Here is a 12,090-nt window from a genome sequence, read left to right on the forward strand (position 1 = left end):
GCGCAGATGACCAGATGGATGTGGACAGTGGGCATGATGTAGTGCCACCCAGCTCCACTCTTTCATGCTCAGCCAGCATCAGCGACCCTCTGTCTCCACCACCCCAGACCCCAGCGAGAACTGATGAAAATGTAAGGGGTGCGGGTTCGGTTGAAAGCGCTGGAAAGCATTGGAGGCAAGAAGAGAAAGCCTTCATTGACCAAGATCCAACAAAATCGCATATGATTGCCTTTCAAGAGTACATTAAAAAGTGCTCACAAAATAATATACCTTCAAGAGGCTTTAATGCATTCAAACGCCAAATGCAGCGTATGATGCCCCCCCCACCCCAAAAAGAAAACCCTTGATCCACATGTTTAATTTTAAAAATATTTGTTCATAAATCTTTTCATTGTTCATAATTGTAGGTTGTTCAATACTTAATTTTCCCACTGAATAAACTTGTTGTTAAAAAGAATATATTGTAGGCTCAGACTTGTGTGTATATTTGGTGAGTTATTGGGGAGAAAAAAACAAATACAAACAAAAACAAAAATTATATATCTTAGCAGAATTTCACTACCAGTTCACCAATATTGCCACAGGGTGGCAGTCTTGCACTATATGACATATGCTGCATGAGAAATTCCTATACGTGGGCCTCTCTCTCTACTCTGGGACCCTAAGCAGCAGAGCTGACATAGAACAGGCTCCATATATGAAGATGCCTGTTTGAGAGGGAGACATTCACACCTGAGTGGGTTGTGTGTCATACATAGCATTTAACGTTCAAAAGAAACTTTCGCCCTTGTGGTTTTAATTCGGACAATTTACTTAATGTCAAACGCAGATGTTTTATCGGTTCACCAATTTCGTGTCAGGCTGCAGTCTTGCGCTATGTGTCATAGGCACGAGCAAAGCCCTTATGTGGGCCTGTAATCTTTGGGAGGCAAAATGGAGGCACCACACTCTGATGGAGTAACACCCTCCATGGTTACACAAAACTTGTTCACACTAATCATCACCAGCAGTCACGCTCTTAAATAAATAGAAGTTGACAAAAGATTTGTGTGTGTGTGTGTGTGTTGGTAACACTTCAGAAGAGTGGATGCTTTTAACGCATTAATAACACTTTAGTCCTTTATAATGCAATACTATCTAGCTGTATGTCCTATATACAAGTCCAGGTATTAATACAGACTAGAAGATGTCTAACATCTCATTCTCAGACAGAAACGGCTGGAGTTACTGGAAGACAACCTTTTCTATCCAAACCGAAGAACTTTGTTTTGAACTTGTGTCTTTATTTACTTACAAATAAATAGAAACAGAAATAAGTAAATAAAAAATAAAGGTAAACTTTCTGTACAAAAAAGCCAATAGAAAATACAATACACACGCATCGGCACATATCAACATAATATACAAATAATAAAAATAAGATATAAGACAATGTGCATACGAGTGGGATGTAAAGTGCAAAAAGTAATACTGAAAATTAATTGTGCAAGATGCAGATTGTGTAGAAGTGGGTGAATGGTGATGATGAGGAGGAGGAGCAGGTGGATGAGATCAGTCTTGATTTCAAAGGCCATCCCACTGTTCAAAATTGATGGTTTCAAGACGGGGCTAAAAAAACAGAAACACAGAGGACATGTGAAAGTTGCTCTGGTGAAACTAAAATGGCATTCACAAGGCCTGAACAGTCAAAAGAACATCTTTTCAGAGACCCCCACACACACACAAACACTCAAACACATGCGTACGCACACACACATGCCACCATGCAAAGCAAAATGACCTTAGGTAAAGCGCTGTATAAAATCAAGTTATTATTAATAAAATTATTCATTTTCTGTTACCCTGAAAGTGTTCACATCCGGTGTTTGCTGGAATATGTGTTTCACCATCTAAAAGAGAAGCCAGCAGGGCATCTATCTCCTCTGACAAATCACACTGCTGACAGGAAACACCAAAGATTAATTGTACAAATTGGTCTGGGTGAGTTATATGAAGTTCATTCAGAAGTGAAAAGAATAATTATGGTCCTCTCATGTCAAAACGTTTACAATTATTGTTGTTAAAGTCAGTAACAAGGAGCGGATTCACAGGCCTGGAGACAACGCAGACTGCGCAGGGACAATGCACAGTTAGTTGGTTACTACATTGATATTAACCTCTTGTGTTTGCTGGGATGTAAACAGTTCTTCAGCAGGGATGGCAATGAGATCCTGGCTGATATCTGCCAATGCTGTGAGATTCGTGGCCAGATTTGCATCTGGGGCTACATCAAACTCACTCTGCAGACAGGAAACACAGAGAATACATTGGTGAATAACATGGCATTCCTAACTCTGGAAGATTTGTGGCCTGTCTCCCAGACTACAGACAGAATTTGTGCAGCACCAAATTACAATACAGTTGTCTCCTGGCAGTATACAGTCATTAATAAAGAGAAATGTTCAGGAAAAGTACAGTTAGTACTTACCGTTGAGAGATTTTCCTGGCCTGTGTGGCCCACAGAGGATGAAGAGCTGTGATTGAGGACAAGAGTGTTACGGTCATGTTCAGCACTGATAAGAAAAGCTTCAATCAATGACTGTAGCTGGGTTGTAATGTATTATATACATTTAAAAAAGAAAAAGGAGAAAAGAAAAACCAAAAACACACACACCAAAAAAAACAAAAAAACAAACAAAAAAAAAACATGAAAACGTAGAAAAGTGAAGTTAAAAATGAAGAATCTGTGGTGGGTGTTCCAGAGTATGAAAGCTTGGTGGGAAACTCAGTTAATTGACCTGGTGGATTGGATACTCCTGGGTCTCTTGGATACTCCTGACTCGTGCCTGACTGCACGGGTGGGGGAAAGACTTTCCAGGGAGGATGGTGCAGCGCTGGTAGTAGTTTTTCACCAAAGATCGCAGTTGGTCTGCAGTGATCCTCTCCACAATCTTCCTGGCCCTGTTGAACTGCTCCCTCTCCTTTACCGAGCGGGTTTCCTTCGATATACTAATGGGATAGAGTAGGTCAGCAGGCAGCCAACGGCGCCTCGTTAGGAAAAAAAAACTTAAGGGGTGGAGAACAAAATGGAGTGGGGCTTTTTGAGGTCCTGAGTTGCACTGTGTCAGTGTTGTGCAAGTCAGAGCCTTGCATAGCCAAAGTGATGTAAAAATATCTGTTAAATGCCTGCATCAAGTACCCCAGAAGAGCTCAGAGTAATATAGTTGTGTTGACTGGTGTTCTACATGTGTGTTGATTGGCGTCCATGTGTCTGCCGCCAATTCCGTGTCTCAGTGATGCCATTCAATCTCAGGGGGTTCTTAAAGCCATTTTAGTCCCCAATGTGTTCAAAAATGTGTCCTGTTTTTGTTTTTTATTTTATTTATTTTATAATCATTTGACATAAACAATACAGTCATAATCCAAAATGTTTTCACAAAACAATTTCACAGTGATCATTAACCAGTATTCATGTTTTCAGATATATACAAGTTGACAAAAGAAGTGAGTGTGTGTGTGTGTGTGTGTGTGTGTGTGTCTCTTACATTTCATCCCTTTTCCTCTTCAACCCTGAAGATGGGTGAGTGTTTTCCAGTGAGGAGTGCTTGGCATTCTCTTGTCCAGTGCGCAAATACTTTACCGTGACTAAAAACAAACAAAGACACAAAAAGAACAAAACAAAACATGTTTTATGCTTACGGAAGGCAGTGAGGCAAGAAACATGCACCACACACACATGAATTTAGTTTATTTTCACCTGTCTAGGCCATGGTTCTCGAGGAGCAACAGGCACCACCATCTGCGCAACACTGGCATATCGTGCTGAAATAGTAGTTTGGTTCAGCGGCTCAGTTTAGCTCTGCATTACATTGAAATGTATGTTACGTGAAATCTGTGTAGCTATTTACTTACCACGGAATAATCAAATTGACCATCCAAGACCAAGTAGAGGGCAGACTGAAGAAAGAAAGAAAATAGCATTAGCTTCCGATTGACATTTGTAAGCCTGTAATTGTAAATAACCCCAATGATAACTGCATGGGGTAAACCTGTAGCAAGAAAAAACAAGCAAATGAACAAACAAACAGCACAGCAGAACTTTATGACTTACCATCAGCATGAAAATGCCACAGTCGTTTCCGAAGGGCTGCTTTGGAAAGCCCTGCAAGGACACGGCATCATGAATACTTTCATCAGTGTGGCTAAGGTAAACTGTGCTACTTTAGACCGTATGTCAATACCTTCAAGTCCCTGCCCGTCTTTTCCGTCCACTGGCCTTGATAAATGGTCTGGCTTACACTCCTGTCCATTTAGGAGAATAAAGTGTTAATGACAAGTCAACGAATCAGTTCACCCGGTGATGCCAATTGCAGCATTTAAATCAGGCCAAATGGCATACTACATTTACAGAGCCCGGAGAGACATTTTTTCTGCAAAGAAAGGTTTACTTGTGTCACTACATTGTACACTCACATTTAGTCATCATTTAGTGATATGTAAAATGAATGCACAAACTATTCAACATTTATCAATGCAAAAAATCAACACAGTAACAGGGACAAGTCCAGTGGTCAAGGGAACGTTGCTTAAGAGACCTAAAAAGGGTCACTGGGCCGCAACCTAAAACAAGCGTAAAGATCATAGGAACTTGACCAAATTAAATCAGATCTACAGTATCATGACAAATCAATGGCCAACCTTAGGACTGGCAGGTATCCTCCAAATCCTGACTTGGACGCCGACAGCAATGGGTCGAGTAAGTACATTTCTTTGCGTGCTACGTTCATAACCTATGGAAGACAGCTTTTGCTTTCAGTGAAAAGCCATACACCAAGGCATTTGCAGTTTCTTTTAACCTTACAAGCACGTCTTTGGTATTTGTCTACTGGCTCAATTCACTCTTTAAGAGTATGAAATGTAAAATGGTCAGTACTTACACACAGTTGAAAATGCCCCGGTACCCATAGGGGGAAGATGATGGTGTCTTTGCCATGAGCGTTGGCCTTAAAGACAGTACAGGCAAGGTAAATATATTAGTCATGATGCATTATGTAAGTCTTCAGATAAAACAAACTAGTGGACATACTTACATTTAGATGAGCCGTAGACCTGTTCTTCTGTTGCAACCAAGTAGGACACACATACAGATCTTCAACATATATGTTCTTCCCCTGAAACAGCAGACCGATAATGACTTGCAACACAAATGTACATACACACTGGATACGGTATCAAGTATCCACAAAACAAGCTTGATCATTCACACGCTACCTTGGAAAAAGCAATCTGTTGTATAAGCTCCAAGCAGGCATTCCCAATCTGTAAAGGTAAAAAATGGTCATGAAATATGCAGACCTAAAAACTGTACAACTATAGTATACCTCGAATGCAGTAATTAACTTACCGTTGAGTCCATTTCTTTTCTCAGGCCTAGCGTCCAGAAATCCGCTCTGGTTAGACAGGCTTTAGATGTCCGAACAATTAACTCGTTCGCAGGCCTACTAGTATCTAGAACATAGTTCAGCTGCAATACAAACAGCAATTTATGTAAGTTTCATGGATCACCTACAACAACAACAACACACACGCACAAAAGAAACAAAGTAACAAAAAATCATACCACTTCTTCTTGAGTTGGATGGACGGACCATGCCCAAGATGACCGCCGTGGTTCAATGAAAGCAGGACTGGTCGTGAACGAACAGTTTTCTCCACAAACGTCAAAAAGCGAAGCGTCTGCCGTGGAGTGTGCCGGGTCATTGACGACAAAAAACCCCTTGCTCTTCATCCGCTCAATAATTGCACGGCAGGGATCTGGGCTCTTTATCAAAGCAGCAATCTCACTGTACTCCCATGTCCTGGCCACCTTTGTCCAGTCTTTTTGGGACTGCTTGGCTTTGATGAGCTGTTGCTTTTGTACTTCATCTGTCTGTTTTTTCATGCAGGCCTTTTTGAGGTGTGTGGATAAATTTTCGTAAGGCTTCCTGCATATTAGGCAGTAGACAATTCGGCGGTCAGGTCTGTCCCTAGCATAAACACATAAATGAGAAAAGAGTCATGAGATCACTGGGGTGTGCAATCCATTGAGACTTGTTATTAAGGAATCTGCTTATTTAAGTAATAAGCACGGAGGATTTTCTAATTCTTACATTTTATGCCACTTCAACAGCTGTCGATTACGCCAAGGAACACTGCGTTTCAAGGGTTACCTAGAAATAAAAATGAAAAATGAAGGAAATATTATTACACTGTTACAAGCCATGTTCTCAAAGAAAGAGGTGACTTTAGTCTCTCTCTCTCTCTCTCTCTCTCTCTCTGTGTGTGTGTGTGTGTGTGTGTGTGTGTGTGTGTGTGTGTGTGTGTCTCTCTCTCTCGCCCGCTGTGTTTGCCCACTGTCCCCACACCCCCTCTCCCAGCTCAAAGCCCACAAAATTGTGTCTCCAGTGTGTGTGTGTCCCTTTTCCACCCCCACCCCCCACAACAATCTCCACTCACAGAAAGTTAGCAAGGATAGGGAACTTGATGATTATATTACACAATGTCTCCAATGCTGGAAAATGCACGTCTATGTTTAGTTTACTGTCTTCAGAGCCTTATCTCTACAAAACTGCATTTTGTCATTTACTGTGTGGTCAGAGGAAATATATATTGCAAAAAAACCCCGAACTTCACGGAAACGTCAACATTGATGCCAAAAACACACTTTAAACTTATGTTAGGCGTGCTTTCTGGAAGCTGTGGATAAAAACAAAGAACATTTTCTCCAAACACTTGAAGAAATGACCCCACATATATGACTTGTTCCAAATACTTCTAACGTAGCCTAGTTGAACCCAAAGACTTCGGACACGGGCCAGTCATTTCAAAATACTCAAAGCAACCGTAAACATTACTTGCACTGTGAGTGACAAACTCTATCATACAACAAGTCAAGTTTTCCCTCGGCTTACCTTTTTGCTGATTCCTTTGAGTTTTTATGAATAACGAACAAATTACAACCGCTGACTACCTGATGATCCTCCGCTGAATTCTGAAGTGCCGTCTCTTTTGCGCCGGCTCTCTGTTTAAGAAGGCGAGGGGTGGGGATTTTGACCTCATGCTGCTAGGTGAAAACCGTGCCACTCAAATGGATAGAGTAGCCTACAAGACTGCCACCCTGTGGTGAAATTGGTGAACTGATAGAACATCTGTATTTTGAAATCAAGTAAATTGTCCGAATTTAAGTCACAAGAATTTAATTATTATTAATAATTATTATAATTAATTTTATTAGAAGTACTAGTAGAAGTATGAGCAATGCCCTAGACCATATGTGTCAAACTCAAGGCCCGCGGCCCACATCCGGCCCGGCGTGCAATTATATCCGGAGAGATCATTTTATATTACTGTCATTAGTGGCCCGGCGATACGAAGCACTGATAACACAATAAACTACAGATCCCATAATGCAGCGCTTCAGTTGCCTTGCCGAACGCTTCCCGTGTTAAACAAGTTTTTAAACAATTAAATGCGCACTTTGCTGATAAACTGAGCGCACTGCGCATTGAGTTCGCACGGCGCTTTGGTGACTTCGAAGCACAATAAAACAATTTCGAGTTGCTTCGCAACCCATTTGCCGTCGACGTGGAAACTGCACCTGTGCAGATTCAGATGGAGCAGTTTGAGCTGCAGTGTAATGGGACACTAAAGGCAAAGTACGACACTGCAGGGCCCGCAATGTTTATTCACTCCATTCCCGCAGCAATGCCCCAGCTCCGTCTACATGCGGCTCGAACCTTGGTGCATGTTTGGTAGCACATATCTGTGTGAGAAGCTCTTCTCAATGATGAAGACTAACAAAACAGCACACAGGAGTCGTCTCACTGATAAGCCACCTGCAGTCCATCCTGAGAATCTCCACAACACAGGACCTCACACCAAACATAAAAGAACTTGTTGCCAAAAAAAAGATGCCAAGCATCCAGCTCTGACAAAATGAACATTAAAAGCAAAGAAATTCAAATGTTTTGATTTTGTTGTTTTAACGTTTACTTAAAGCACAAGCACTGTCACAATTTTGATTTATTTTTTCAGGTGTTTTTTTGCAGCATGTTCATATTTCTAACAATTTCAATTTTGACAGGATATATTTTTATGGAGAGCAAAATTATTTTAAGTTATTTAAAGTTTTAAGTTTATTTTATTCCAGAATAATATTCCTGTCTGTTTTTATTCATATTTATGTTCATATTCATATTATGTCTAAAACATTTAGTTTTAGTATGGTCCAATAAATGTTTATCCTGTTCGGCCCACAACACTAAAACTGTGTTTTTGAATTTTGGCCCCCCTGTGCAACTGAGTTTGACACCCCTGCCCCTAGACTCTGTGTCATTTCTGAGCCTGCGCTTTGCAGAATTCCACTACCAGTTAACCAATGTTGCCACAGGGGTGGCAGTCTTGCGCTATAAGGCATATATTGCTGCACGAGCAGAGCTGGCAGGCACCATATATGGAAGATGCCTGTTTTCAAGAGGGAGACATTCAAACAACCACCTCCCCCACCCCAGACCAACTGCAGTCCCCACCACAGACCTGGCTTTTTAACGCATTAATAACACTTTAAGCAAATGGCTGCCTGGGTGCTGCACCGCTACACAAGCATCACAGCTCAGCCAGTGGACAATGAGTTAAACAAAGTGGGACAAATTTAAGCAAAACAAGCAAATATTCTCTTGATACAAAATGACACCTCCCTGCTCCTGTTTGTATGCACTAGAGAGTAGTATGGGTTTTCAGAACCAGTAATTGTTTAAATAAGCACGCAATACAAATGTAGGACATTTAAACTTTGGACTTTATTTTGAATATAATCAAACATACAACATTTTGAGGTGCTTAAAAGCTGGATAGAGGGACGAAGATCCAGCACGGCAACGTCATAAGAAACGTAAGAAAAATGTTTACTTATGAGAAATGTCACTCATTCATCTAACCAGTCCAAGTCAATCCCTTCACCTCTGAAGGATGTCTTCTTTACGCCATAATCCACAAGAGTTCGGTCATTGCATTTGATGTCCTGTGGATGCCAGGAACAGTATGGGTGTCTCTGCAACCATCAGGGAATTTCAACTGGAAATGTACCGGCTTGACATTGGATTTCTTTCCTAGAGGTGGATTCATCCTCCTCCCAAATGTGTCTTTGAGAGGGTGACATTCACAAGGGAAGGTCTGTGCATCGATACAAAGACTGGCACCATCTCTGGTCTTGAAAAAAAAAGATAGCACATGACTCCACTCTTCAGTTCAGCAAGGTAATTTAGTTCCTTCAGACGCCGGGGATTACTCGCCCATGGTAATCACAAACAACATCTCCTTTGGTGAATGGCATGGTGGCAATTAACACTACACAGAACAGACTAGAATAATTACGGCCATGTCCTCAAAAAACTTTGACACTCTGTTTTCATTTGTCATGTCTGTTGTTTGCTTCGCCTTTTCCCTTGTCTCCACCAAAAGTTCTTGATCTGAAGCCCTTTCCATTTTTGCTCTGCGACTGCCTGTATGATTTTCTCATCCTTTTCAAGGAGTGCCTTCTGTTCTGATACCCAAGCCCGATGAATATCTTCAAAGACTGGGGAGGGTTTTGTGTCCCACTTTTCTTTATTGACGATGAGATGGACTTTTGTCCCATGTCAGTGGACGCCTGCCAAATATGAGACTGAGGGAGATTTTTCAGTTGGTGTCAGTTAACAAATCACAAACAATGAAAAGCAGCACATCTTCTCTTACAGAGTATCTACAACATTCTTTATTGTTTTCAAATACATGACAGATGCTTACCGAGTAATATAATTTAAGCGCATCTTACGCTGCTCTCCTCTCCATTTGTCCGTAAACGTTGCCGGTCTTTATATCCAGCACTTATCCTCATCTTTTTTGTGGGTGGTTCATCGGCAAAGCGTAACAGGAAACATTTCAACAAATTTTTCAAACTGGTCTAACGGGCTGTTGTTTTCAAAGCTGAGGAAGAAGAGCTATGAGAATCAGGTTATTTTCAGGACTGCTGGGGTGTACCTCCAAAAGCACTACATTTAAGAATTCACTCATTCACACATACATTTATTTATACAACAAAACATACATTACAATACAACATATACAACTTCACCAGATTCCTGTGCATCTGCACCTCCAGGCCCAGCGCAATACTGATGTGCTCACAACTGAGAATATGGGAAAATAAATGTGCATTACATTGGTATAACGCAGACCTTGAAGAAAAATTGTTTGCATACACAATACACACCTCTTACCAGCCGCCTGTGCATCATCAGGAATTGGTTCACTGCTTTGAGTCATCTGCTCACTACTGAGAAAATTGAAAAATCGATATGGTTTACACTGGTGTACATGTCACAGACCTTGAAAGAAAACATAACACTGCAGGACACATACCTCTCACCAGCTGCCTGTGTATCGTCAGGAATCGGCTTACTGCTTTGAGATATCTGCTCACAACTGACAACATGGGAAAATAAATATGCTTTACATCTGTATTCATGACATAGACAGTGAAAAAAATTTAGTACCTGATCCAATTTAAACATCTTCTAGCAGGTGTCTGTGGATCTGTGGGAGATTGTGCGTGTGGAGAGGGGCAGGGGACAAATGGCATACAGTAAGCAGGACTATGCTTAGATAAGTGCATCTCATAATGGCATCTTTGTGTAGTTTTCTTCACAGGACCCCCGCCTGCGTGAGATCTTCATCAAAACTGATAACCACATTGAAGGCAAAAATTTTGCACATATCATCAAGGTAATATGTGCAATAAAACAAACTGCAAATTTACCAAATTACCAAATTTATATTGGTAAGTTATAAACACAGGTTTTAAAGTTTGAAAGTGTTTGTCTGGGGAAAAAAAAAACACAGGAGATAAGCACTCTCTAGTTCAGGTAGACTAGGCTTGAGGCTTAGAGCAGTTTGCTTGTATGTGTAATGCTCGTGCCCTGCTGATGAGATGTTGTCTCTGCACTACAGGAAGTGATGGCAAACCTGGAGGAGAGCAAATATCAGAACGTCAAGCTGCGCCTGTCCATCTATGGTCGTTCGAGGGACAAGTGGGACAAGCTAGCCAAGTGGGCAGTCAAACATGGGGTCTATTCAGACAACGTCCGCTAGCTGGTTCAGGTGCCCCGCTCCTTGTAAGTTTCAGGGTTTTTTTTTCTTTTTTTCTTCTTCTCCTTTTCTTCTCTGAATTTATCCCATCTGTGAATTAGAGACACACAGCACAGAATGAACACACACACTAACCCAGAGCAGTGGGCTGCCTGCTTGCAGCGAGGTTAGGTGCTCAAAGGCACCTCAGCCATGGATGTAATCATGAGAGATGTAAGCAATGTTCAACCACTTCTACAGCCCACATTTTTCCTACTGGTCGGAGTTCCGAACAGTCCGAACCGGCCACCCCTCGGTTAGAAGTCCAAAGCCCTAGCCAGTAGGCCACGGCTGCCCCACTGGCTGCCACAATAAGTTATAAAACATTCAGAAACATTATCAACGTAATTTTGCTCATGTCAATTTTTTTTTTTTTTTTCTGTTTTGTGTTTTTCTCAATTATTTTAAAATAATAAATAAAAATTCTTTTCCTTAAAAAGGGATTATGTGGGAGAAAAAATACGTCCTTAAATCAGCATGATATTAATCCATGGCAAAACCAGTCTGACAAGTTTCACTTCTGTCTTCACAGTCATGTGTACCATACCAAGAAACAACTGTCCAACTTTCAGGAGATGTTAGAGAACATCTTCATGCCTCTGTTTGAGGCCACCATCAACCTTGGCAGTCACCCAGAGCTGCACCTTTTCTTACAGCACGTGAGTATTCGGGACAAAGTGTTAGGAATTGTGATGGTTCTAAGCCATGTTACTGGAGACCATATATCATTACTGTGATTCTTTGTTGTAGTGGTGGGCTTTGACAGCATAGGTGATGAGTCTAAACCAGAACACATCTTTGACTCAGACAGTCCACTTCCTGTCAACTGGACGGAAGAGGACAACCCTCCTTACTCTTACTACCTCTACGCAGGTATTACACACCTCAACAAGCTGAAACAAAGATCAA

General features: G+C 41.3%; 1 long non-coding RNA gene across 2 annotated transcripts; it reads right to left on the reverse strand.

The window, feature by feature from the left end:
- Positions 1–1,300: 1,300 nt before the first annotated feature.
- On the reverse strand, positions 1,301–3,167 carry LOC108874486 (uncharacterized). 2 transcript variants are annotated; one of them, XR_007811416.1, is made up of 4 exons: positions 2,778–3,167; positions 2,468–2,513; positions 1,842–2,279; positions 1,301–1,608 (listed from the first exon to the last, which is right to left on the reverse strand). It is a non-coding gene; the product is annotated as an uncharacterized LOC108874486 (long non-coding RNA). The 2 variants fall into 2 exon arrangements; XR_007811415.1 differs by having other exon boundaries at positions 2,468–3,167.
- Between the last annotated feature and the right edge of the window lie 8,923 nt (positions 3,168–12,090).

Source organism: Lates calcarifer, unplaced genomic scaffold (assembly GCF_001640805.2).
Source record: "Lates calcarifer isolate ASB-BC8 unplaced genomic scaffold, TLL_Latcal_v3 _unitig_5410_quiver_3163, whole genome shotgun sequence".
Taxonomy (NCBI): domain Eukaryota; kingdom Metazoa; phylum Chordata; class Actinopteri; family Centropomidae; genus Lates; species Lates calcarifer.